Source organism: Phocoena phocoena, chromosome 1, assembly GCF_963924675.1.
Source record: "Phocoena phocoena chromosome 1, mPhoPho1.1, whole genome shotgun sequence".
In the NCBI taxonomy this organism is placed as follows: Eukaryota; Metazoa; Chordata; class Mammalia; order Artiodactyla; family Phocoenidae; genus Phocoena; species Phocoena phocoena.
In genome coordinates this window covers 71,033,217-71,060,498 of record NC_089219.1, presented here as the reverse complement: position 1 = coordinate 71,060,498, position 27,282 = coordinate 71,033,217, and positions in this window count along the sequence as shown.

The window sequence follows — 27,282 nt, the reverse complement described above, 5'->3', positions numbered from 1 at the left end:
ATTAATGAATGGGAAACAACCTTAAAGAAGGAAGAAAGGAAATTCTTTAGTGGAGAGAAAAGCTAGCATTTGCATGATGGCTACTATTCTTATCATACTACTCAATGGCTCATCTTAAGAAAGAAAAATTTTCCCTTTTCTTGGAGAAATTTAAAGAGTGAGTTTAAAAAATCATTTCAGACGTCTTTGTAAAAAGTTAAAATGTCACAGATTCAAGATTATTCAAATTTACACAGAGAAGTACTTAGAGGAGATCAACTAGATAAAAACTGTGATGTTTGTCATTTCTAATTCCAGTAATTAAGTGCTGCTCTTGTTCTACTTGAAAAGGCCTCTGTGGAATTATATTAATGGCATAATGGAGAGTCAAAGAAAAAAATCAAAACTATTATGAAAAAGAATGGTATTAAAAAATTCATGAGCTGGAAACTTCAGAAAAGGAGAGTGTTTATGGTGATAGATGATCAGGATTACTGGAATCATACGTGGTCTTTTGTCCAGAATGACATGCCACCTCCTATATTCCTAAAATCTATAAAATGCATTAGAAACATTCTCATCAGGAAGATGACAGTTGAGTGCTTTAATTTAAGTTCTTCCATTACAATCCCACCATTTAATTCTTATTTCTTCCCCAAAAGATGATTGCTTAATCTCAGTTATAAGATGATTAGTTTTGAGACAGTTAATGTGAGCATTATGGCTAAATAGTGTTAATACTTTATCAATTTTTGAAAGGAGAAAAGTATCCTGCTTAGGCCTTAGAGATGTGATCCTAAGAATGGCAGTTATTATTTGTCTGTATTACCCTGATTTGTCTGTGTTCTGCTCAGATATCAACATTCTGACTAGTGACTCTGTTCAGTCCTTTGTGACAGAGACATGTAGAAATGGAAGGCAGGAAAGTCTAGAGGGATTCAAAGAAAGAGAATTTGGAAAAACTGAATTAGAGCCCTAGGAAATCAAGTAATTGTATGACCTTAATCAAAATACTTACCTTTGTTATTTCTCAGTTTCTTTATCTCTGAAATGGAGATTATTTTACCTAATCTTCTTATCTCATAGAATTGCTGGGAGGAAAAGAAATAAAGTATGAGAAAAATTTTAACTAAAAAAAAAATTCTGTGTAAACGTAAAATACAGTATTAATTGAGTCACATATCACACTATTATAATAACTTAGGTTAGTGTGCTCCTCCACAAATAATAAAGCACGTGAATTTGTTAGAAATCATAAATTAGATAAAAATTAAAAACAAAAATGTATTCAAAAGCAATCAATGTGATACTTATAGAACCTGAAAAGCTATTATGTACACATACTCTCAAAGAAAAGTGAAACGCATCCATCTTGCACATCCTGGCTAATTCTTTTTTAAAAGAAATTTAAAATTTTAAAAACAAAATTAAAGAAAAAGAATTTCTAGAAATATTGGTAACAATATGTAATAAGATGTTTATCCTTTTTAGATTTTACTATGAAATTTTCCTTGTGTCTATAGCCCATGTTACCATTGGCTTTTACTCCTTCCACATACGATCCATTTCTAATAGTCATAGTGCAGATGCTCTCGTGTGAAACCCAGAGTCATCCAACCCAGCTAAGTGGCATTTTCTATTCCTGTTCTATAGCAAGTTGTAATACAGAAGGTGCCATATGATCTTTTTTTAAGTGTATATTTATTAAGATATACCAATGCATTAAAAAAATTCGTGTGGTAGGTTAAGTTGGCTGATACTGACTGTTTACAAAATATGGTCTGTTTTTTAATAATTAAATTTTAATTGAGCCATGTAGAGCATAAAAGATAACTGTGTATGTGTTGTCTACTTGAACAATATTTCAAGGTACATCTTTTCATTTTACTGCTTTTATTGATACTGTTACAGTTTGTGATTTCCCCACAGCTGTTTTTATTTCGTGAAAATCATTCATCCCATGAGCATGACTACAGCTCTAAGCATTTTATAATAAATTGTTATGATCATTAAACACATGTAGTTAAGGACTTCTTCGCATCTATTTCCTTGTTCTTCATTTTAATTTTTCATCATCTTTATTAATTTTATATATCAAATATAATTTTTAAACCCCCCAATTAACAAGCTACATATGGTCTGTCTGTGCACTGAGAACTATCTTCCCACATTGTTTCCACACACCGTGCACATCCCCTCCTGGTACAGATTTCCCAGCAGCACACGGCTCGCTTTCTGCTCATGTTGCTGATTGCCTCCCATTCCTGCCATATACTGTGGTCCGTGGTGATTTCCCATCTTCCTGTTACATCTTCTTTTCTGGTCTCCCAAATAGTGTTCCAATTACTTCTCCTCCTCTGTAACTCCCCTGATCATCTCTTCACCTTGCTTCTGCTGTCTTTTTGATGTAATGCCTGTGATTGTCATAAGATGCTCATTTTCACAATTGGCCCTGGTTATTATTCATTCATTCATTATTCACTCAATCCACAAGCATCTCTTTAGGGCCTACTCACTATCAACATGGTACTAGGGACTGAGGTTACAAAGATGAACATGACGGGCTTCCCTGGTGGAGCAGTGGTTGAAAGTCCGCCTGCTGATGCAGGGGACACGGGTTCGTGCCCCGGTCCGGGAAGATCCCACATGCCACGGAGAGGCTGGGCCCGTGAGCCATGGCCGCTGAGCCTGCGTGTCCGGAGCCTGTGCTCCGCAACGGGAGAGGCCACAGCAGTGAGAGGCCCACATACTGCAAAAAAAAAAAAAAAAAAAAATGAACATGACACAGTCACTTCCTTCAAGGAATTTCCAGTTGTGCTCTAGAAGGGAAACATCAGAATTTTAAAGCCTGAAACAATGGTCTTCATTTAAAATAATTTAAAATATTCTGAACTCCAAGCAAAATTTGCTTTGGAAAATATCTCTTATGAGATTCATCTTCATTTCATGAATTCCTAAGTGACATACAGCTTGCTCTGGTGAGAGGCAAAACTTCATGAAACTTCAGTTCAAGGCTATTGACTGCTTATATGTAACAATCTGTGAGTACATACTAACTTCTTTCACTTTTGCATTGTATGTTGAACCTCTGGAAAAATCAGTTCTTCATAAATAATGCAAATGATAATCAAATTTTTACAGGAAATAAACCACTATAGTGTGTACTATATTTGTGTCAGTAATTTGCAAAATTAATTCTTGGCTTTATCTGACACAAGATTGTGAAGCTGCATAAGATTCAAATATTTTTTTAAAAAAGCTTACACAATTTCTTGTGCCAGGTGTCCCACAGGACAGCATTTCTGAGGTAATTACAGAAGAAGCTAGACCCCAGGAATTATAAAGGTGTGTAGACTCAGCCCAATGTAAACAAAATATAAAATCTAGACTAAACAACAAAATCCACAAACAATAACAATAGCAAACTTGCTGTGAATTTTCAGAAGGTTTTGGGGGAATTTTCCCTTTTTCTGAATCAATTTACCTTTATAAAAATAAAATTTTAATAGAAAAAATAAAAATTCTATTTCATAGATTGTATTTTACATGCAGTGATCCCAGAGACCCTATAAAGTATACACATAGAGCCAGTATTCAGTAAGTGGAACAATGTCACTCAAAGTCTGAGTAAGATTCCTACTTATAATTGTTTCTTAAAAAGGCCAGATGGGAAACATTTTCCATGATATTAATGAGGAAATTCTATCCTTGTTGGGACAAGAGGGTGGAAGGGTGAGGGGAGAGGAATTCTGTATATTGTAAATGGCTAATTAAGCTGGAGAGAAGTCAAATTATAAAGATCTGACAGAAATGCCACTACAATGGACCTCATAATATAACAAGGAGCTAAAAAATTACTGCAAATGTAGACAGCAGTAATAGAAACAAAGTGTCCAAAACAAGGAGACTAAGAATACCCATGAACTGTGCTGTATGATATTAAGTTTTGGCTGCCACAATTTTCTGATAGACTTTGAGTAACTAAATGCATCCAGGGAAAGAAAGCCAGAATGGCATAGTCTGAGAAACTCATCTCTTAAAGGAGCAAAGAATTGTTAGCTTGGTAAAGAAAACATCATAAGAGGATTTCAAGAGCTGTCTTAAAATATTTGAAGGAGTATAATCTGTAAGAGGGCAGACCTATGATTTTTTTTTTTTTTTCCCAAAGGGTAAAAAAAATGAAGCCCATTGAAAGTTTTACTGAGGCAGATTTCAGTTCACTATTTTTTTTTTCAATTAAAAAAAGAAAAAGAAAAAAAAAAGATATTTATTATGTGAATATCTTTCTCTCTCATGAAAGTCAGAAGTCTTTTTTAAAATTTTCGATTACATATACACAAATATGGTTTTCTATAAATGAATCAATGTGATCATACTAGAGTTGTTTCTAGTGCAGTGTTTTCAATTTTTCTTTCTCTATATTGCTTGGTTTTCTCCTTTTCCCTCCTTCTCTCATTGTTATCCATGTTAAACACCTAGGATATTTATCTTTCTTCATTTCTCTTCATGCTTATACAATTATATGTACACATCTCTCCATATATAAACATGCGGCAGGGAATGCATTTTTGTTTTATAAGGATAAGATCATATTTTACAAACTTTTCTGAACCCTCCTTTTCTCATGCAACAATAACTCATGGAAATCCCTTTCTTTTTTGTTTACTGGAAACATTATATTACATGGGATGAATGTTCCAAAATTTATTCACCATTGCCCTATTGACACACATTCATTTTCTTCCAGTTTTACCCAGTTACTGGTGTTAGAAATATCCTTGAGCATATATTCTTAAATCCTCATGCTTTTCCTTTGAACAGTCTCAGAAGTAACATTTGTTAAGTCAAGGGATATATGTATTTTTAATTTTTAATAGCTATTTCTAGTTTATTTAAAAAAAGAAACTATAACAATCCACATTTCCATCAGCAAAGTATTCTTTTCCCCATATGCCTGGCAGGAGTGGATGTCACTCATAAAGTTCTGACATTCTGTTACTTATAAGGCTATCTATCACCTTGTTGCTTTAATTTGCATTTCCTCAGGCTCTAGTGAGTTTGAGCATCTCCATTCTTTCACAAATTGCCTCTGAATATCCTTTGTCCATTTTTCCATGGAGTGTTTATCTCCTTGTCAATCCGTAACAGTTCTTTTTGTGTTAACCCTTTGTTCATCCTTTACATTACGTGTAGTTTTCCAAATCTATTTTTCATTTATTGACTTTTTTTTTGAACATCTTTATTGGAGTATAATTGATTTACAATGATTTGTTAGTTTCTGCTTTATAACAAAGTGAATCAGCTGTACGTACACATATATCCCCATATACCCTCCCTCTTGCGTCTCCCTCCCACCCTCCCCATCCCACCCTTCTAGGTGGTCACAAAGCACCAAGCTGATCTCCCTGTGCCATGCAGCTGCTTCCCACTAGCTATCTATTTTACAGTTGGTAGTGTATATATGTCCATGCCACTTTCTCATTTCGTCCCAGCTTACCCTTCCCTCTCCTTGTGTCCTTAACTCCACTCTCTATGTCTGTATCTTTACTCCTGTCCTGCCCCTAGGTTCTTCTGAACGATTTTTCTTTTTGTTTTTCTTTAGATTCCATATATATGTGTTAGCATACAGTATTTGTTTTTCTCTTTCTGACTTACTTCACTCTGTATGACAGACACTAGGTCCATCCACTTCACTACAAATAACTCAATTTCGTTTCTTTTTAAGGCTGGATAATATTCCATTGTATATATGTGTCACATCTTCTTTATCCATTCATCTGATGATGGACACTTAGGTTGCTTCCATGTCCTGGCTATTGTAAATAGAGATGCAATGAACATAGTGGTACATGACTCTTTTTGAATTACGGTTTTCTCAGGGTCTATGCCCAGTAGTGGGATTGCTGGGTCATATAGTAGTTCTATTTTTAGTTTTTTAAGGAACCTCTATATTGTTCTCCATAGTGGCTGTATCAATTTACATACCCACCAACTGTGCAAGAGGGTTCCCTTTTCTCCACACCCTCTCCAGCGTTTATTGTTTATAGATATTTTGATGATGGCCATTCTGACTGGTGTGAGGTGATACCTCATTGTAGCTTTGATTTGCATTTCTCTAATGATTAGTGATGTGGAGCATCCTTTCCTTTCATGTGTTTGTTGGCCATCTGTATATCTTCTTTGGAGAAATGTCGATTTAGGTCTTCTGCCCAATTTTGGATTGGGTTGTTTTTTGGTATAGAGCTGCATGAGCTGCTTTTAAATTTTGGAGATTAATCCTTTGCCAGTTGCTTCATTTGCAAATATTTTCTCCCATTTGGAGAGTTGTCTTTTCATCTTGTTTATGGTTTCCTTTGCTGTGCGAAAGCTTTGAAGTTTCATTAGGTCCAATTTATTTATTTTTGTTTTTATTTCCATTTCTCTAGGAGGTGGGTCAAAAAGGACCTTGCTGTGATTTATGTCATGGAGTGTTCTGCCTGTATTTTCTTCTAAAAGTTTTATAGTGTCTGGCCTTACATTTGGGTCTCGAATCCATTTTGAGTTTACTTTTGTGTATGGTGTTAGGGAGTGTTCTAATTTCATTCTTTTCCATGTAGCTATCCAGTTTTCCCAGCACCACTTACTGAAGAGGTTGTCTTTTCTCCATTGTATATGCTTGCCTCCTTTGTCAAATATAAGGTGACCATATGTGTTGGGCTTACCTCTGGGCTTCTATCCTGCTCCACTGATCTATATTTCTATTTTTCTGTCAGTACCATACTGTCTTGATTGCTGTAGCTTTGTAGTATAGTCTGAAGTCCGGGAGCCTGATTCCTCCAGCTCCCTTTTTCTTTCTCAAGATTGCTTTGGCTATTTGGGGTCTTCTGTGTTTCCATACAGATTGTGAAATTTTTTGTTCTAGTCCTATGAAAAATGCCATTGGTAATTTGATACGGATTGCAGTGAATCTGTAGATTGCTTTGTGTAGTATAGTCATTTTCACACTGTTGATTCACCCAATCCAGGAACATGGTATATCTCTCCATCTTTTGTATCATCTTTAATTTCTTTCATCAGTTTCTTATAGTTTTCTGCATACATGTCTTTTGTCTCCTTAGGTAGGTTTATTCCTAGGTATTTCATTCTTTTTCTTGCAGTGGTAAATGGGAGTGTTTCCTTAATTTCTCTTTTAGATTTTTCATCATTAGTGTAGAGAAATGCAAGAGATTTCTGTGCATTAATTTTGTATGCTGCTACTTTACAAAATTCATTGATTGGATCTAGTAGTTTTCTGGTAGCATCTTTAGGATTCTCTATGTATAGTATCATGTCATCTGCAAACAAACAGTGACAGCTTTACTTCTTCTTTTCTGATTTGGATTCTTTTTATTTCATTTTTGCTCTGATTGCTGTGGCTATAACTTCCAAAACTATGTTGAATAATAGTGGTGAGAGTGGACAACCTTGTCCTGTTCCTGGTCTTAGAAGAAATGGTTTCAGTTTTTCACCATTGAGAATGATGTTGGCTGTGGGATTTTCATATATGACTTTTATTAAGTTGAGGTACATTCCCTCTATGCCTACTTTCTTTCTCTGATTACTGTGGCTAAAACTTCCAAAACTATGTTGAATAATAGTGGTGAGGGCTTCCCTGATGTGCAGTCGTTGAGAGTCCACCTGCCAATGCAGGGGACATGGGTTTGTGCCCTGAACCGGGAAGATCCCACATGCCGCAGAGCAGCTGAGCCCATGAGCCACGGCCACTGAGCTTGTGCTTCTGGAGCCTGTGCTCCGCAACAGGAGAGGCCACAACAGTGAGAGAGGCCTGCGTACTGCAAAAAAAAAAAAAAAAAAAAAAAATAGTGATGGGAATGGACAACCTTGTCCTGTTCCTGGTCTTAGAGGAAATGGTTTCAATTTTTCACCATTGAGAACAATGTTGGCTGTGGGATTTTCATATATATCCTTTATTAAGTTGAGGTACATTCCCTCTATGCCTACTTTCTGGAGGCTTTTTATCATAAATAGGTGGTGAATTTTGTCAAAATATGTTCTGCATCTATTGAGATGATCATATGTTTTTTATCCTTCAGTTGGTTAATATGGTTTATTACATTGATTGATTTGCATATTTTGAAGAATCCTTGCATTCCTGGGATAAACCCCACGTGGTTGTGGTGTATGATCCTTTTAATATGCTGTTGGATTCTGTTTGCTAGTATATTGTTGAGGATTTTTGCATCTATGTTCATCAGTGATATTGGTCTGTCATTTTGCTTCTTTGTGACACCTTTGTCTGGTTTTGGTATCAGGGTGATGGTGGCCTTGTAGAATGTGTTTGGGAGCATTCTTCACTCTGCTATATTTTGGAAGAGTTAGAGAAGGATAGGTGCTAGCTCTTCTCTAAATGTTTGATAGAATTCACCTGTGAAGCCATCTGGTCCTGGGCTTTTGTTTGATGGAAGATTTTTAATCACAGTCTCAATTTCAGTGCTTGTGATTGGTATGTTTATATTTCCTATTTCTTCCTGGTTCAGACTCGGAATGTTGTGCTTTTCTAGGAATTTGTCCATTTCTTCCAGGTTGTCCATTTTATTGGCATATAGTTGCTTGTAGTAATCTCGCATGATCCTTTGTATTTCTACAGTGTCAGTTGTTACTTCTCCTTTTTCATCTTTAATTCTATTGATTTGAGTCTACTCCCTTTTTTTCTTGATGAGTCTGGCTAATGGTTTATCAATTTTGTTTATCTTCTCAAAGAACCAGCTTTTAGTTCTATTGATCTTTGCTACTGTCTCCTTCATTTCTTTTTCAATTACTTCTGATCTGAGATTTATGATCTCTTTCCTTCTGCTAACTTTGGGGATTTTTGTTCTTCTTTCTCTAATTTCTTTAGGTGTAAGCTTAGGTTGTTTACTGGAGGTGTTTCTTGTTTCTTGAAGTAGGAATGCATTGCTAAAAACTTTCCTCATAGAACTGCTTTTGCTGCATCCCATAGGTATTGGGTCACCATGTTTTCATTGTCATTTTTTTCTAGGTATTTTTTGATTTCCTCTTTGATTTCTTCAGTGATCTCTTGGTTATATAGTAGTGTATTATTTAGCCTCCATGTGTTTGTATATTTCACAGATTTTTTTCCTGTAATTGATATCTAGTCTCATAGTGTTGGGGCCAGAAAAGATACTTGATACAATCTCAATTTTATTAAATTTATCAAGGCTTGACTTGTGACCCAAGATATGATCTATCCTGGAGAATCTTCCATGAGCACTTAAGAATAAAGTGTATTGTGTTGTTTTTGGATGGAATATCCTATCAATATCAATTAAGTCCATCTTCTTTAATGTATCATTTAAAGCTTCTGTTTCCTTATTTATTTTCAGTTTGTATGATCTGTCCATTGGTGAAAGTGGGGTGTTAAGTCCCCTACTATGATTTTAGTCTGGTCGATTTCCCCTTTTATGGTTGTTAGCATTTGCCTTATGTATTGAGGTGTTCTTATGTTGGATACATAAGTATTTACAATTGTTATATCTTCTTGGATTGATCCCTTGATCATTATGTAGTGTCTTTCTTCATCTCTTTTGATAGTCTTTATTTTATAGTCTATTTTGTCTTATATGAGAATTGCTACTCCAGCTTGCTTTTGATTTCCATTTGCATGGAATATTTTTTCTATCCCCTCACTTTCAGTCTGTATGTGTCCTTAGCTCTGAAGTGAGTCCCTTGTAGACAGCATTTATACAGGTCTTGTTTATGTATCCATTCAGCCAGCCTATGTCATTTGGTTGGGGCATTTACATTTAAGGTAGTTATTGATATATGTGTTCCTATTACCATTTTATTAATTGTTCTGGGTTTGCTATTGTAGTTCTTTTCCTTCTCTTGTGTTTCTTGCCTAGAGAAGTTCCTTTAGCATTTGTTGTAAAGCTAGTTTGGTGGTGTTAAATTCTCTTAGCTTTGGTTGTCTGTAAAGTTTTTAATTTCTCTGTCAAATCTGAATGAGATCCTTGCTGGGTAGAGTAATCTTGGTTGTAGGTTTTTCCCTTTCATCACTTTAACTATGTTCTGCCACTTCCTTCTGGCTTGCAGAGTTTCTGCTGAAAGGTTAGTTGGTAAACTTATGGGATTCCCTTGTATGTTATTTGTTGCTTTTCCCTTGCTGCTTTTAATATTTTTTTCTTTGTATGTAATTTTTTGGTAGTTTGATTAATATGTGTCTTGGCATGTTTCTCCTTGGATTTATCCTGTATGGAACTCTGTAGTTCCTGGACTTGATTGACTATTTCCTTTCCCCTATTAGGGAAGTTTTCAACTGTAATATCTTCAAATATTTTCTCAGTCCCTTTCTTTTTCTCTTCTTATTCTGGGATCCCTACAATTCTTATGTTGGTGTGTTTAATGTTGTCCCAGAGGTCTCTGAGACTGTCCTCAATTTTCTTCATTATTTTTTCTTTATTCTGCTCTGTGGTAGTTATTTCCACTATTCTACCTTCCAGATCACTTATCCGTTCTTCTGCCTCAGTTATTCTGCTATTATTTCTTTCTAGAGAATTTTTAATTTCATTTACTGTGTTGTTCATCATTGTTTGTTTGTTCTTTAGTTCTTCTAGGTCCTTGTTAAATGTTTCTTGTATTTTCTCCATTCTATTTCCAAGATTTTGGATCATCTTTACTATCATTACTCTGAATTCTTTTTCAGGTAGACTGCCTATTTCCTCTTCATTTGTTTGGTTTAGTGGGTTTTTACCTTGCTCCTTCATCTGCTCTGTGTTTCTGTCTTCTCATTTTGCTTACACCCTGTGTTTGGTGTCTCCTTTTTGCATGCTGCAGTTACATATTTCCCATTGTTTTTGGTGTCTGCCCCCAGTGGCTAAGGTTGGTCAGTAGGTTGTGTAGACTTCCTGGTGGAGGGGACTGGTGTCTATGTTCTGGTGGATGAGGCTGGATCTTGTCTTTCTGGTGGGCTGGACTGTGTCTGATGGTGTGTTTTGAGGTGTCTGTGACCTTATTATTATTTTAGGCAGTCTCTCTGCTAATGGGTGGGGTTGTGTTCTTGTCTTGCTTTTTGTTTGGCATAGGGTGTCCAACACTATAGCTGATTGGTTGTTGTACCTGACTGGACCTGGGTCTTAGCCTTGTGATGGAGATCTCTGGGAGAGCTTTCACAGTTTGATATTATGTGGAGCCGGGAGGGTCTGGTGGACCAATGTCCTGAACTCGGCTCTCCCACCTCAGAGGCACAGGCCTGACAGCTGGCGGGAGCATGAATACCCTGTCAGCCACATGACTCAGAAGAAAAGGGAGATAAAAAGGAAAAAAGAAAATAAAAAGAAAAGAAAATTATTAAAATAAAAAATAAAAAATAAATAAAAAGTAATAAGGAAAAAAGAAAGAAAGAAAGAAAGAAGAGAGCAACCAAACCAAAAAACAAATCCACCAATAATAACAAGCACTAAAATATATACTAAAAAAAGAAAAAAGAAAAAAAGAAAAATGGACAGACAGAGCCCTAGGCCAAATGGTAAAAGCAAAGCTATACAGACAACATCACACAAAGAAGCATACACATACACACTCACAATAAGAGAAAAAGGAAAAAGAAAATATATATCTATTAAAAAAAAGGAAGAGCGCAACCAAATCAATAAACAAATCTACCAATGATAATAAACTCTAATTATTAAACTAAGATAAACATAAAACCTGAAAAAAATTACATGCAGAAAGCAAACCCCAAATCTACAGTTGCTCCCAAAGTCCGCTGCCTCAATTTGGGATGATTCGTTGTCTATTCATGTATTCCACAGATGCAGGGTACATCAAGTTGATTGTGGAGATTTAATCCACTGCCTCTGAGGCTGCTGGGAGAGACTTCCCTTTCTCTTCTTTGTTCGCACAGTTCCCGGGGTTCAGTTTTGGATTTGGCCCCGCCTGTACATTTAGGTCACCTGAGGATGTCTGTTTTCTGCTCAGACAGGACAGGGTTAAAGGAGCGGCTGCTTAGGGGGCTCTGGCTCACTCAGACCCCAGGGAGGGAGGGGTATGGGATGCGGGGCAAGCCTGCAGCGGCAGAGGCTAGCATGATGTTGCAACAGCCTGAGGCGCGCCGTGTGTTCTCCCGGGGAAGTTGTCCCTGGATCATGGGACCCTGGCAGTGGCGGGCTGCACAGGCTCCTGGGAGAGGAGGTATGGATAGTGACCTGTGCTTGTACACAGGTTTCTTGGTGGCTACAGCAGTAGCCTTAGAGTCTCATGCCTGTCTCTGGTGTACCTGCTGATAGCCATGGCTCATGCCTGTCTCTGGAGCTCATTTAGGCAGTGCTCTCACGCACCCCAAAACAGTGGTTTCTTCCTCTTAGGCAGGTCCAGACCTTTTCCCGGACTCCCTCCTGGCTAGCTGTGGCACACTAACCCCCTTCAGGCTGTGTTCATGCCGCCAACCCCAGTCCTCTCCCTGGTATCTGACCTCCGAACCCCAAGCCTCAGCTCCCAGCCCCCACCCGCCCTGCTGGGTGAGCAGACAAGCCTCTTGGGCTGGTAAGTGCTGGTCAGCACCGATCCTCTGTGTGGGAATCTCTCCACTTTGCCCTCTGCACCCTTGTTGCTGCGTTCTCCTCTGTGGCTCCATAGCTTCCCCCCAGCCATCCCCATATCCGCCCGTGAAGGGGCTTCCTAGTGTGTGGAAACATTTTCTCCTTCACAGCTCCCTCCCAAAGGTACGGGTCCCATTCCTATTCTTTTATCTCTGTATTTTCTTTTTTCTTTTGCCCTACCCATGTACCTGGGGAGTTTCTTGCCTTTTGGGAAGTCTGAGGTCTTCTGACAGCATTTGGTAGGTGTTCTGTAGGAGTTGTTCCACATGTAAATGTATTTCTGATGTATTTGTTAGGAGAAAGGTGATCTCCATGTCTTATTCCTCGACCATCTTGAAGGTCTCCTCAGTTCACTATTAAGAAGATTCTACTGTTAGAGCCATCAACAGAATCTCTGGAAGCAGATCCTGTTACAGCAGGCTCCACTGGCTCCTGGGGACATTGCCAGGTTGGGCCTGAATGCTCAAAGCCAAGGCAAACACTGACATATGAGGCTGTATTAAGTAGATTATTATCTGTCTGGCTATGATGGAGAAGGCCAAAGAATTTGGGCAAGGTAGTAAATAACTGCTAAAAGCTTTGGTTAACGGACATGTGACAGTTTATTTTTTTTAACTTAGGAAACCTTTTCCTGTTTCTTTCCTCTTTGCAATTAGATAAATTCTGCACATTTGAAGTTTTCTACTTGGGGTACCTATATTAAGCAGTTAGAAATAAACCTATGTGATAACTTTTCTTGTATACTGCTAATGTATTTAACATAAAAAGTTTCCATGAGACTATCAATTAATCAATCAACCAACAATGGAGTCAAGTAAGTAGGCATTAAGCCTCTCCATCTATGTAATCAAGTTCCTGCCTTTGAGAAATTTATAATCTTATTGCAGAAAACTCTTAAATTCACAAAGCAATTAGATGTCATTATAAGATGTTAAACTGTTTAGACTAGACTAGTGGTTTCTCCTGTTTGTTGTTTGCTTTTAAGAATCTCATGCACATTTGGGTTGTTTCCATGTCCTGGCTATTGCAGATAGTGCTGCAACGACCATTGGGGTACATGCGTCTTTTTGAATTATGGTTTTCTCAGGGTCTATGTCCAGTAGTGGAATTGCTGGGTTGTATGGTAGTTCTATTTTTAGCTTTTTAAGGACCCTCCATACTGTTCTCCATAGTGGCTGTATCAACTTACATTCCCACCAACAGTGCAAGAGGGTTCCCTTTTCTCCACACCCTCTCCAGCATTTACTGTTTGTAGATGTTTTGGAGCTTAGGATTGACATATATACATGACCGTGTGTAAAATAGATAGCTAGTGGGAACCTGCTGTATAGCACAGGATGCTTAGCTCAGTGCCCTGCGATGACCTAGATGGGAGGGAGGTCCAAGAGGCAGGGGATATATGTATACATATAGCTGATTCACTTCATTGTACAGCAGAAACTAATACAACGTTGTAAAGCGACTATACTCCAATTAAATAAATAAATAGATAAATAAATAAAAATAAAATAAAAAAATTAATAAAAAAGAATCGCATGCAGAAATGCTTTCAAGACTGGGTTTCCCAGAAGCAGACACTGAGTGTTGAGAGGAAGTTTGGTGGGCAGTGTATTCATGAAGGGCTCACGACCCCAATGAAAGAGAGTGAGGAAGCAAACCTTGGCAAAAGAAGGAAGTCTGCATTGCAGGCTAGACCAAGCCTTCCCTATATCCACCAGGAGCTGTAGTTGATAAGGTCTATCAAAATTATCCAGCAGTGGGTGACATGGTGAGGTCTTTATACCTCTGCCTTGAATAGCCATCAGATATACTCTTAGGAGGGATATATCTTTAGCCAAGGTAGCTCTTTGCAACTGAGGCAAACCTTGAAACCTTGATCTAGACCTGTGTCTCACAAAGAAGTCAATAAATAAACTGATAAAATTGAAGCTTCTTTCCTGAAAGCTGGGGTAAAATATCTAGAACCTCACCCTGACAACTATGAAGATCATTCAGTAAAACCCAGAATCCCATAGAGCATAGTGGCAGAATAATATTAGCTAATAGTTTTATAGTGGATAAGCACCGCACATTCTTCTAAGTATTTTACATGCATAACTCTTTCAATCCTCCCATTAATTGTGCAACATACATACTACTCACTCCATTTTAAGATAAGGAAACGGGCACAGAGAGGTTAAGTAATCTGCCCAAGGTCACCCAGACCTTTTGGCTCCAGAGTCTATACTTGAAACCACTACACGCTACTCTTCATATATGTCTTTATTTAAAGTTTCATGGATGAGGCTTCAGGTAAGAAAGAAGGTATGCTAAAGGGTGTGCCTTGATGACTTATAGTATTAGACTTGGCATAATTCTTATTATACAGTGGTGGGCCCAGAGGCACAGCAGCTGGGGACCATAGTCAATTATACACTCTGCTGTGGGAGTCCTGAACTGTGAATGTTCATAGACAAGACAATCTGTTTCTTCTTAATGAGCTTTCAGCTGGACCATATTCCTTTGCCTTCTTTGCTGTTAGGTACAGCAACTGAGTTCTTACCAATTGAATGTGAGCAGAATTGAGCTGCAATTTCCAAGTATGACCAATAAGAATATATCCCTCACAGTCATGCATTTCTTCTTCCAAATGATTAGAATAGAGACTTCCCCCCACCCGCCCCACCAAACAACCTTGAAATTCATGTATAGAAGAACATGGTTCAGAACAGCTAAACCAACACAACTAATACTGAGTGAGAAATATGTTTCTCATATTTAGGTCATTATATATGTTTCATTTTCTTGATTCTGCCATCTAGCCTACCCTTAGGTATTCTTCCCACTCAGAGAGTTTTAAAATATCTCCAATATCATTTTTATACGCAGAAAATGCTCCTCACTTACAGGTCAGGACAGAGGTTCTTCCTTTGCCACGCTGACTTATCACTAACACTTACTCTTTGGTGAGGAAAGACTCCAAATTAGCATCGGTGAATATATGTATTATTGTAGTTCATGTGGCTAAGCATGTGTTTGGTTGATATAAAACATCAGACTCTGTGAAGAGGATCAGACTCAAATCTGGCATAAATTTTGGGGTAGGGGTTGGAGGGGATCTGTGGGGTGGTAGGGTGCAGAGATAAAATGAAATATGCCCAGCAGCTCTGACAATGTTTCAAACTGTCCCAGACAGCTGACCACAGGATTCATGCTGGTTACCCTGAGGGCTGTGGTGAGAGAGGTATAAAGGTATAAAGGTATCACCGTGGTGAGCTCTACCAAGCTCAGCCTACCACGGGTTCGTGCCCCGGTCCGGGAGGTTCCCACATGCTGCTGAGCGGCTGGGCCCGTGAGCCATGGCCTGAGCGTCCAGAGTCCGTGCTCCGCATCGGGAGAGGCCACAACAGTGAGAGGCCCGCGTACTGCAAAAAAAAAACAAAAAAAAAACAAAAAAAAATATTTTTTGAGTTCCCACTCTGTGCCAGGACTATTCTGGGCACTGGAGATATGGCGGTGAATGAAGCAGAATAAAATCCCTGACTTTCAGTTCTGTTCGGAACTGAAATCTGGGTGGGTCGTATAATGGTGACAACTGTTATTCTTAGACCACTAAATAAGGTGGAATTTTCCTTACCTAATATGTAGAAGTTCAGAATAGGTAAAAACAAGAATGAAGCAAATGATTAAATGCATCTTTGGGGAATGCTCTGCGTTACAGCAGTTTTAGTTATTCACCCTGGAGCTAAGTGGCAATCTGGAACCACTGAGAAGCATACTTACAGATTCAAAGCTTTATTATGCTTCAGAAGGCAGATTTGAAAGAAATATGATAAATAAAATTTAAGAAAGAGCTGAGATATACAAAGAGAAAAGTACATACAGGTATTTTGAAAAAATAATGCCTTTACTATTTGGCTTGAAACAGAAAACAGGCAAAACATATTAAGGAGAGAAATAGCATTTAAAGAACAGATTGTTATGTATGTTACAAATGACTTGTAGAAATTCTAATGAAAACATTGTAAAACAGATTACTACATAATTTATAATAGGAGAATATTTTCAAATATACACAGATACACAGATTAAACTTCAAACATGTGGTACAATTCACCAATTTGTTTTTTTTATAATATAACAATTAGCATGACTCGTAAATTGTATCTGTAAATATTACTTGTGTTGAGTATCACTGTAAGATCAAACTCCTCACAAGTGGAAATCGTGCCAACCCAATGGAGTAGCTAAAGATACACATGGCCCATGTATGTTTCTGATTCACTTCACACATTCACAAACTTGATTCTTCACACTTTGCTCTACGAATAAACCTAACTCAAAGGGAAATGAGTAGATGAATTTTTATGCCTTCTCCTTAGGCATGCTGTAACTGACACAAGGGAAGGCAAATGGCTTTTTTTAAGAAGGGTTCATTTCTATTCTGAGCTATTGTACTCCAACCTGATTGCACTTGTTTAATTTAGCTTTACCTAAATTTGAAATTAATAATTAGTTCCTGGATCATTCCTCCTGCACCAATAAAACAACTCTCCCTGAAACGTCTTGTTAAAACATGAAAACTACTGATCAAATGGAATGCTTTGTTCTTTGCTACCTTTGCTGGCCTACAAATAACTCTTAATAAAACGGGAAGTAGTGAGTGTTTGTGCAACATTTCTCACTCAAATTGAATTTACTCTTCTTTAATTTGGTCTGGAGAAAACAATAGTGATGGGAATTCTATAGAGACAGATTAATTCAGAGGTCAAACAATAACAAAATAGGGAAGAGAAGTTAATGAATCTTTACCATGTGAGGCAATGCACAGAAGGTCCTGGAGAATCCATAAACTTAGTGAGAAAATCATGACTAGTTTGTTAATGACACAAGGGCTTTGAAATTGAATTTATCTTGTATATTCAGCTGTTTGGGAAGTATATCATTTATAATACATTTTTGTTATTAATATTTTCCATTCCATGGACTCTCTTGACAAACTACATACTTTTTCACCACATTAATTTTAAATTTAAAATGAACATCTGGTAACTGCATTTATTCATCCGATTCTTAACCATCCTACTCTCTGATTTTCTTCTTTTGCCTTTCCAAGTAGCCAAAGGGGACTTGAATTTGGGTACTGTAGGTTTAAAGTCATCAAATGCCTATTGTTCAGATTAGAAAGATGATAGCTCCTTTCTTTAATCACTCAATCACTCAATCATTCAATCAACATGTGTTCTGCTGAACATAATTTTAGTCCAAAGACAACTTGCTTATCTTATTCCAGTCTCAAGTGGCCTTCCTTTGTTTTCCCAGACCATTGCTCATTGTTTTGTTTTGAGTTCACCCAAAAGCAGAGGCTGAGACAAAGCTTGATGCAGGTAGTTTGTTTCTGAAGAGAGAAGGAAAAAGAGAGTGGGACCTGGAAGAAAGAAAATTTTATGTAAGTGTGCATTATTGAGAGTGCCACAGCAAGCACCAGGAACTTAATTCTCTTGGAATCTCTGAGAAACATGAAGAATGTTTCCCAGAGTTGTCCATTTGAAGGATGGAAGCTGGCTTCCATTATTCACTGCCTTCCTTCCCTCATTGGTTGAGAGTTGCCCCTAGGAGAATTAACTCCCCTAAATGTTCAAGCAGAGGCTTCCATTGTGATGGAGAAGTTCCTAAGGCAAAAAGCAGAAAGATGGAGGCCAGGAGCTTAAGGCGGATCCCTGCCAAGGCAATGTGAGTCTGAGCTCATGTGGAAACTTCTGCATAAATGAGGGTGAATTTAGAAGTGGGCTCAAGGGATGTGAAGATGAGGTATCAGGGGAGTCAGCTACATTCTTCAATGTACCACATCATTTATTTCTTAAGTGCAATTGTCCATCTCTTTCACTAGACTGAGATTTATTAAGGGTGAGGTCCCTAGTTCCTTCCTCAGTGCCAAGAAGTGTGCCTGGTTTATAGCAGAGTTCCCCAATTCTTCTTAAATAATAAGTGAAATAATACTTCCCTATCCCACTGTACAATGGAACTTACTGTGTATATAGCATTACTTCTTTGAGAACTAAAATGAAATTCATGTTTACTTAATTACGGTATGTTATTCATATATACACATTCATTTATTTATGTATTATGGTATAAGAGACCAGTCTCAAAGAAAAATCTAAGCTACACACCTACTTAAATTATCTATTGATTCATGACAAACCACTCCAAACTTAGTGGATTAAACCACAATAATGTATGATTTTCACAATTCTATGGGTTGCCTGCACAGTTATTTTGATTCATGTGGTGTTTTCTGGGATGCTGGGCTGACTGGAAGTTCCAAAAATGCTCCCATCCACATGGTCAACCGTTGGGGTGAGCTTCTGAGGGAGAGCTCAGTTGGGTCTGTTAGCTGGAAGCTTCACTTTTCTCCACTTGGACCTCTGCACTTAGCTTTTGGGTTTCCTGACAGAATGGTGACTGGTTTCTGAGAAAGGGTGTTCCAAACAGACACTTAAGGCCTGGGGTTGAGCACTATGCAGCATCGCTTTCTTCACATACTGTTGGTTAAAATAGTTCACAGGGCAAGTCTGAATTCAAACAAAGGGGAAATCAACTATACATCTTTATAGAAGAATGGCAAAATCTCACTGCAAAAGAACACACAGGGTGAGAGATATTGTTGTGACCGTCTTTGGAAACATAATCACTGTAACCAGTGTGTACCTGGATGTATTCAGTCATATTTATATTAAATGGAAAGACACTTGAGAGCAGAGCCCATATCCAATTCATCATTTTATCCCTAGAAATGAACACAAGATATGACAGGTACTGGTACATAATATATGCTTGTTGAACAGATATTTGGAAGTTAAGAAACAAAAACATGCCAAAAAATGATTCTTTGACTGTGAAGACATTGGGATGGAAAATAGCCCTCCCATTAGGTATCGATTTCTAGATCTGCAATTCTCTGATAAGGATCGGTTTTCAAGGATCAGGTCTGGCCCTACCAGGCAATACACTAGAGAATAAAGGAAATCACCTTGTCAGAAAAGAGTTTTAAAAAGGAAAACTTGAACCAGGAATGTGGGTTGGGGATGAGAAGAGAAGACCATTCATAATTCCTCCTCAGATCTTCCTCCTTTGGTTTATGTGGAGGGGAGGGGAAAGGGAACTATGGACAGGAGTCAGGAAGAGAGGTCAGGAACCAGGAAACAAGAAAGAAAGACTGATGTGTTTAGTTTGAAAACTTAAGGGCTCTACAGTGGTGTTCCTCTAGAACATAGCATTCCCAAGCCCATCATTAGTTTCTCCTTTGGGGATAGCGAGAAAGTGTCAAAGCTGGAGGGAGAGTGAGAGCACTACATCTGAGACTCCCAGAACCAGTAAAATGATCACACAAGCTCTACAGATAAGCCTGTTTCTCAATGATGTAAGAAGACGTTTTGGGTTCTCACGGAAAAAAATTGTTATGACACTTTAGAAGGGTCCACAAAATATACCCCAGATGAACCACAATGCTTACTACTGTGGTGGCTAACTTTCCACTTCTTTCCTTCCTTTCTGCCATTGAACATTTCTGAGGGACAAAAATATCTTGTGACTTAATGTAGATTTATTTATTTAAGGCATGAATATTAAAGACTGCCTTTCTGAAGCTCATCTATTTTACATCTATAAAGATCTCTACTGCACTTAGTAGAGAGTATCAACAACTTACTAGAGAGTATCACAGTAAGCACATAGGTGGCTCTAAGCAAAATCTATGCAATTTTTGGAAAACTCGATTTATCTCCAAATTTTTAATCATATTGGAAGATATAACAGTACCAAAGTGATAATAAAAGTGTTAACCATTTGAAAAATTGCAAGTGACAGAAAGTCTTGAGATATGTTGCTTTTTAAAGTGTATTGACCTCTTTTGAAGAAACAATATATTTATTAATACACCTAAAACAGATACTGCTCTCTGCACATTAGTCATTTGCAAGTTTTTCGGTTGCTTGTTTTTAGTACCTTAAACTTGTTCTTTCTCAATTTTGTCACAAAGCTTAAATCACAGCTTTATTGCTTTGCTGCAGTTGAATTGTTCTTTTAGGGTAAGATTTTCCCTTACCAACAGCCCTCTGTGTTTCTTCATTAGTCCCCTCTCTGGATGATCCAGGGTGGCCTTAGCTATGTCATGGATTAGGTAATAATAACTTAATAGGTAAATCACCTATCATTTGCCTTTAAACAATAACTTAACCCAAAGGCTCTAGATGTGAATCAGTTTATGGACAAACTATGGCATCTTTCAATCTACACTATATCAATACCTATCTAATCTGCATAAGGAAGGCATGTTGTAGAGTGATACAATAAGTTAGGGTTTGATGGGCAAAACTTAGTGACTTTTCAGTACACTTGCCAACCTCTCCAAGATTCAGATTTTATGAAGATATGAAGATAATAAAAGCACTAAAATCATAGAGTTTTTGTACCGATTTTAAAAACCATATAGATAAAGGATTCGATAGAACTCTAGGCATAGTGAAAGTTTTAAAATATGAGCTATTAATATTATTATTATGTCAAACAGTGGCTCAGAGCATGGTTCTTTCTAGATAATCTTTGAAAAATTGAAATACTTCACTTCAAATGTAAGTTTTAATTTGATCAATTTCTGGATAGCTCCCTATGACAAGAGATTTACTTCAACTTAGTTTCAGTTTCCTCGTCTTTAAAGTGTTAAAATAATACCTCATAAGGCTATTTTAAGAAATAATGAATACAATATAATAAAATATTTAATCTAGCACTTGAGCACACAAACAATGGAAATAATTACTCGTTGTTATGTAGATGTTGCCATTATCAGTGAGTAATATAGGATTCAGACAAATTTAGGACTTTTGGATTATTACTGTTTAAGAATTCTAGTATTTTCTTAAAAGTGTTCAGGTACATGAAAGAAATTATTAAATTTTAAAATAAAAAAATACAACTTGGATAGTCATAACTCACTTATGTTGTTTCCTTAAATGAAAAGAAAGATAAACTAACAATTATTAATAGTAGTCAAAAAGAACAATTAAAGCAAAATCTAGTTCGTCAATTGTCATTTCCTTCACCACCAGCAAAATTTTGAGCCTTATCCCCTTTCTGTCCCTATAGGAAAAAAATAAAAAATAGAGATAGTGTGTGTATGTGTGTGTGTGTGTGTGTGTGTGTGTGTGTGTGTGTGTGTGTGATATTTTAAGTCAGACCATTTATTTTCAAGTCCTTGAGAGAAGGATACAGTATTGGTTTCTTTATTGGAATATCTGAAGTGCGACCTTAAAAAAGCCCCCTAACAAAACAAAGGATATGGAAGGCATGGTTGATTTTCTTGCTCAGCACACTAAAAGTCATGTATAAAACAGAGGAGGCACTCTACCCCAAAAATAATCTTGCTTTGTTCTCATCCTCTTCCTTAAACACCTCCCCCCACCACACACACACTAACTCATCAGTGTTAGCAGATATTGTACTTTATTTCTATTTGCTGTATTTTCAATATTGTGCTAGGCTTTCTTCTTAGCTCCTTTAAGAATTTTTCCCCAGAATTTTGGGACCAGCATTTTAGCAGCAAGTTAACTTCAGTTAACTTCAAAAATAAAAAGTTGAAAAGGAGTTTTAAGATGCCTTTAATTATTTTATAATGGCCTGTGTTAAAATGTTTTCACCTGGGATCATATTTAACCCTCACCACAGGATAAGAACTTAGGCTCCATATAAGATTCATTTTAAAGGTGAATTTAGTGAGGCTCAGAGAGTTGGAACCACGTGCCAATGGTCTTTCATCTGAGAAGGGGTAATGCTGGCATACAAATATAGGTTTGGTTATCTTCAGAGTTTTTGGAATTTTGCACTGTGTGTTCATGATTTTAGGGAATTCTGTTTCAAAGATTTGCTTATTTAAAAAGAAGAAAACAAAAATATAAAAATATTGCCCAAGACTTATTAGCGACTGAAATTCTCTTGTTCAAGAATATTAAAGAAAACCTCCTCAGGTACACCTTTATAAATTGGATTTAATCCCAAAGCATGTTGTTTCAGAACAGGCTGTTAAATTCGAAAAGCTGAGACAATGGAGATAATTCATTCAAATACCATAGCCAGCGGTAACCCAGAAATGATGAAAGGCCTTTAATTAAAAAGCAAAAAAACAGAACCTGAATTTCTATTTTAAAAAATGGGATTTTAATTTTGTCCAAATAGTGTAATATTGTGATTGAAACATTTTTTACCTAATTGTAAATCTATCTTCAGACAAATCCTCTCCAAATCCAAATGGCTCCTAAATCCATCTCCCCTTCACTAAGAGCACCAGAGAGCCAATTACGGGAAAGGGTAGGGAAGCCATCCTGTTAATGTGTCCCAAGGTTTTGCTGAGAATGTACCATCACTACAAAAGGGATTGGCTTCTTCAGATACTTTTCTTAAGTGGCATGTTGTTGTCTTAATTTTCACATGTCCTTCATTAGGACGTTTGCTTTATTTATGTGAGTCATCTGTGTGTTTGCACTGGCTTCTAGTTAGTGCCTAAGTGCCAGATGGTTGCATTGAAATATTGATTTTAACCCATAAAGTGCTGTATGGTTTGGGTATTGTCTGCCTTCATTAATATTATTTCCTAGAAGCTGACATGAACTAGAGAGAGCTGTTTACTTTTCCTAGATTATCTATCTATCTATTTATCCATCTATCTATCCATCCATCTATCTAATCTATATACCCTATGGGCAGGAGCAGATCCAGGTCTTGTGGGACCTGAAGCTTATGCAATCTGTGGGACCCTCTTTAAAAAATATATAATTACAATAAAATTTATACATAAAATTGTAAATGAAATCATGAAAAACTATACATTTTTAAAAGCCTAACCATAAACATCAAAAAATCCAGAGAAATAGAAATTATTTTATTCATAAACTACTGGAAACATTTCTGTTATATATTTTGCTACATTTTTTCCTGATATTTGGCTGCCTATTCTTTGATTACCCCTTCACGTGACTACATTTTATATTATTATTTACCTTAGAAATAATAGTAAGATAATTCAATCTTTTCTCAGATAACCCAGTCTTTTGTTGATTGAAATGTTTTATTATTGATAGTTTTAGAAAAGTTTATTTCAGCTTCATACCTTATTACTGGTAATTTTAAATACATTATTAGAATTATTATCAAATTTGGAAAAAATATCCCTCAAGATCCTCTTATATATGAGCTGTAAGGTATTTCATTTCAAAGGTTCTTATTCAGTAACTAATGTTAAATAGTTTTTGAAGCAAACTCATTGATTGTTAGCTACTTCCTGCTGATATCAGATGCCATAGGATACTTTCACACAGCTCTCCAAACCTCTGACCTTGCACTATCGGTCACAATCCCAGAGGGGCAGCAGTGGGTGTTCTGAAGCCATTCCTGCATCTGGGTGGATAGTTAGCAATCCCTGAACTATATACAGAAGTGACTGCAAACCACCAAACCAAACTAAACAGATTCATACCTCTACCTCACTTTAGTTATGCCTGTGCCACACAAAAGCCACCAGGCAAGAGATGAAACATGACTAAGAGGATATTGGAGTGTAAGAGTATACCAAATATATTAAATTGTGGTTAAATAGCACTTTTGTCATTTTCTAAAACTATGTATAATGATGTGAACACACTGTTAAAGCCCATGCAAGGGCCTTGGAAGTATATGACTCAAATGAGGGTCCATCTCTGCCTAGGGAATCCATGATCAGAAAGCCACTTCAAAAATACTATTCCCCCTATTAATGTAATCAATCCTATATTCAGACATAGATTCAGGCTACTTCAGACTTAGATAAATCTTGAGATTTTACTTAAATTTTGAGTAAAATAGCTGTTTCCACTTACATTTTTTACAGTATATTGTATCTAAGGAAAAAAAAGTGGCCTGGAAGAGGCAAAGGGCTGTGGAAAAATCAACTGGCTATACAAACTTTGCGGTGATATTTTCTATACTTTTGGTCTTATCTGGGTACTTGTGTGAACAAATTTGATTAATTTCAGTAGAGTCCAGACTAGAAGAATTTATAAGGATTGAGTAGTAGAATTTATAATGGATCAGCCAATATTCTCTGCTACTAGACATTTAAAATAGAAAATTAAGAGCCCATTCTCATTTATTGGTATGGTCCTAGATAGTAGTGTCATCTACACATAATTGTTGCTAAGTTAAAAATGTGAATTGATCTTATTTGTTTGTTTTGTTTTTAGTGCCTCTTTGAATGAAAGCTAGACATTTTGTGTATTAAATATGAATTTTCCATCCCTTGCCTTATCGTTGTTGGGGAAGGAAATATCTGTAAAGGAAAAAGAGAAAAAAACAAAGCAAAACTGGATACATCAATGTGCTGTCCTAAAACAACAATTGCAGCCTAAATCATATCCATTTCTACCTGAAGTTAGAATTCTTGAGAGCAGGATAAATAAGGATTCCCAGAATATTTCAGATGACAGCTGGCAAGAGTCAAGAAAGATGTGAAAAATCATGAACCCAGGTTGATAGTAGTGCAGAGAAATGTGACAGCAGTAAGACACCAGGCTGGCTGGATGGCTAAAGGTTCAGGTAGCCAAGGTGCAAAGCAAGGCCAGAAAGACTGTGTAAAAATTAAGATCACCAACCCATTATCCTGCTCCAAGTGGGGCTTGTTTCAGGATGAGGGGGCTCCCTGAGGAGGCCTGGTTGTCCCAACTTGGTGGTCTTAGAAGAAAAACACTCTTGAGGCAGTAATGCTAAAAAATCATAACAAAAAGTGTTTGGAAGCACAGGACTTTGGTTAATGAAGAAATGGAAAATTGAGTCTTGTGGAGATAAATGCTGGCAGCACCAATCACAAAATACAGCAGAGTGAAAAGAAAAGCCTTCTGTTTTCCTGATTAAATTAAGACGAGTGTCTCCTGGTACCATCATCCTGCACAAACAAATATGTAAATCCACACAGAATAGAGAAATGATAAATAAAGAACAGTAGAGATAGTTACTTCAGAGGCCTGCTAGGTTAGAAATTGACCTTAAGTGTGTAGAGGGGGAAAATGCTAAATAAATAAATACTTAAGTAATAGGCTGTTGAATAGGCTTTTCCCATTTAAAGCACTGAGGCATTTCCCTTCCCCTGTCTTTGGAGGTGGGAATGGAGGTGCTCCTACACAAATCAAACCAGGGAGGAAGCTAGGAACCACTTGGAAGACAGTAAACTGCTTACCAGAAAGGAAGATTGATACTTACTCCAGTGGGATGCTTTTTCTGCTTCAGAAACTCATGGGCCTTTCTCATGCTGCTACCAGAGGAAAGCATGATGAAGGAGATCTTGCAAAAGTTGATCTTTGTCTAAGTTAGGGGTCTATAGGGACAGTCCTTGACTCTTTCTTTAACAGGTTAAAGGAAAAGCCCTGTCTGACATTGCCTCTGAAGACAGTGGGCCCCAGGATTTGGTGGGTCAGGGTTCCTATGGGTCAGAATGGTCAGTTCAGAAAGCAATCAAGCCTAGCCTTCTTGAAAGGACCACATTAAAGAGTATAGCTACAAAGGTGACTCATCCTAGAAAAAAAGGGGTTATTATTATAGGAGCAGGAATTAAGGGCTCGGTCTGTAGAAGTCAGCTGAATAGGAATTGGCTCTATTGGAGAACTGCTGAGCTAAGTTTTCCCAGAAGGAGAATAATCTACAGGGGTGGCTTGTCAGAGAAGTAACATATTTTAGTACCTGCCACACAGTTGGGAGCAAACTCAGATCACAGCAGCACCAGTCAAAAAGATCTTGCCATTTCCCTCACTTTCAGTCTTCCCATCTTCCTTTCCATCCTTAGAAGATGCAGGAATTCACCCTTTGCCCCTTATCCAATGCTGATATATGGAATTTGAGATTCAGGTCTAAACTCAGGGAAAAGGAAAAGCTTTAAACTAGATGTGAAAGAAAAACTCTGATTCAATCTGATGGGACTTCTGATATCTGAAAATGCTGTTCATCCAATACTTGAAAGCTAGGAGATTTACCCAAGATTCATCCAGTGGGTAAGAAATAAGATGTAGTAGGAAAGCAGTTGTAGGAGAAAAACAAAGAGGAGGGAGTCTATTTTATCTTCTCCAAATAAATCAGATGATATAAATAATTCAAATAGACGATAACCTAATTTTTCTCTTGAATCAACTGCCCACTAATCTCTACTACCTCCTCTGGTGGAAGGTGAGACCATATACAGAAGACAGGAACACAAACTACTCTAAGAAATGAAAAGAAATGTTGGTGGGATAGGTGGAAACAATAGAAAGGAATGAGAAGATGAGTAGAAATTAGTATTTGCAGGAATAGCGAACACTTTGGTGTCACTCTTTTGATGGGGGTGGTGAAAATATTTTGCATGCAGGGGGAATGTGAATAATCTGTGACTAGAGGACAAATTGTTACTGCACAAGTCCCTTTGCAATGTGACATTCCTGAACCTCCATTAAGGAACAGGATTTAGTAGGTAAATTTTGGCCAATACAATATTTACAAATGTAAAGAAAGCAAAGTTTAAAACACTTGCACTTTGGGGTTTGTCTTGCTTTGGCTCTTTTGAGACTGCCATGTGAAGAAGCCTGGACATGTTTATTGGAATAGGAGAAAACAAATGGCCCTATTGTGCCTACAGCCCCAGGCTAGTGGCTAGACACTAGACTAGACATGTGAGTGAGGGGATCTTAGATCATTC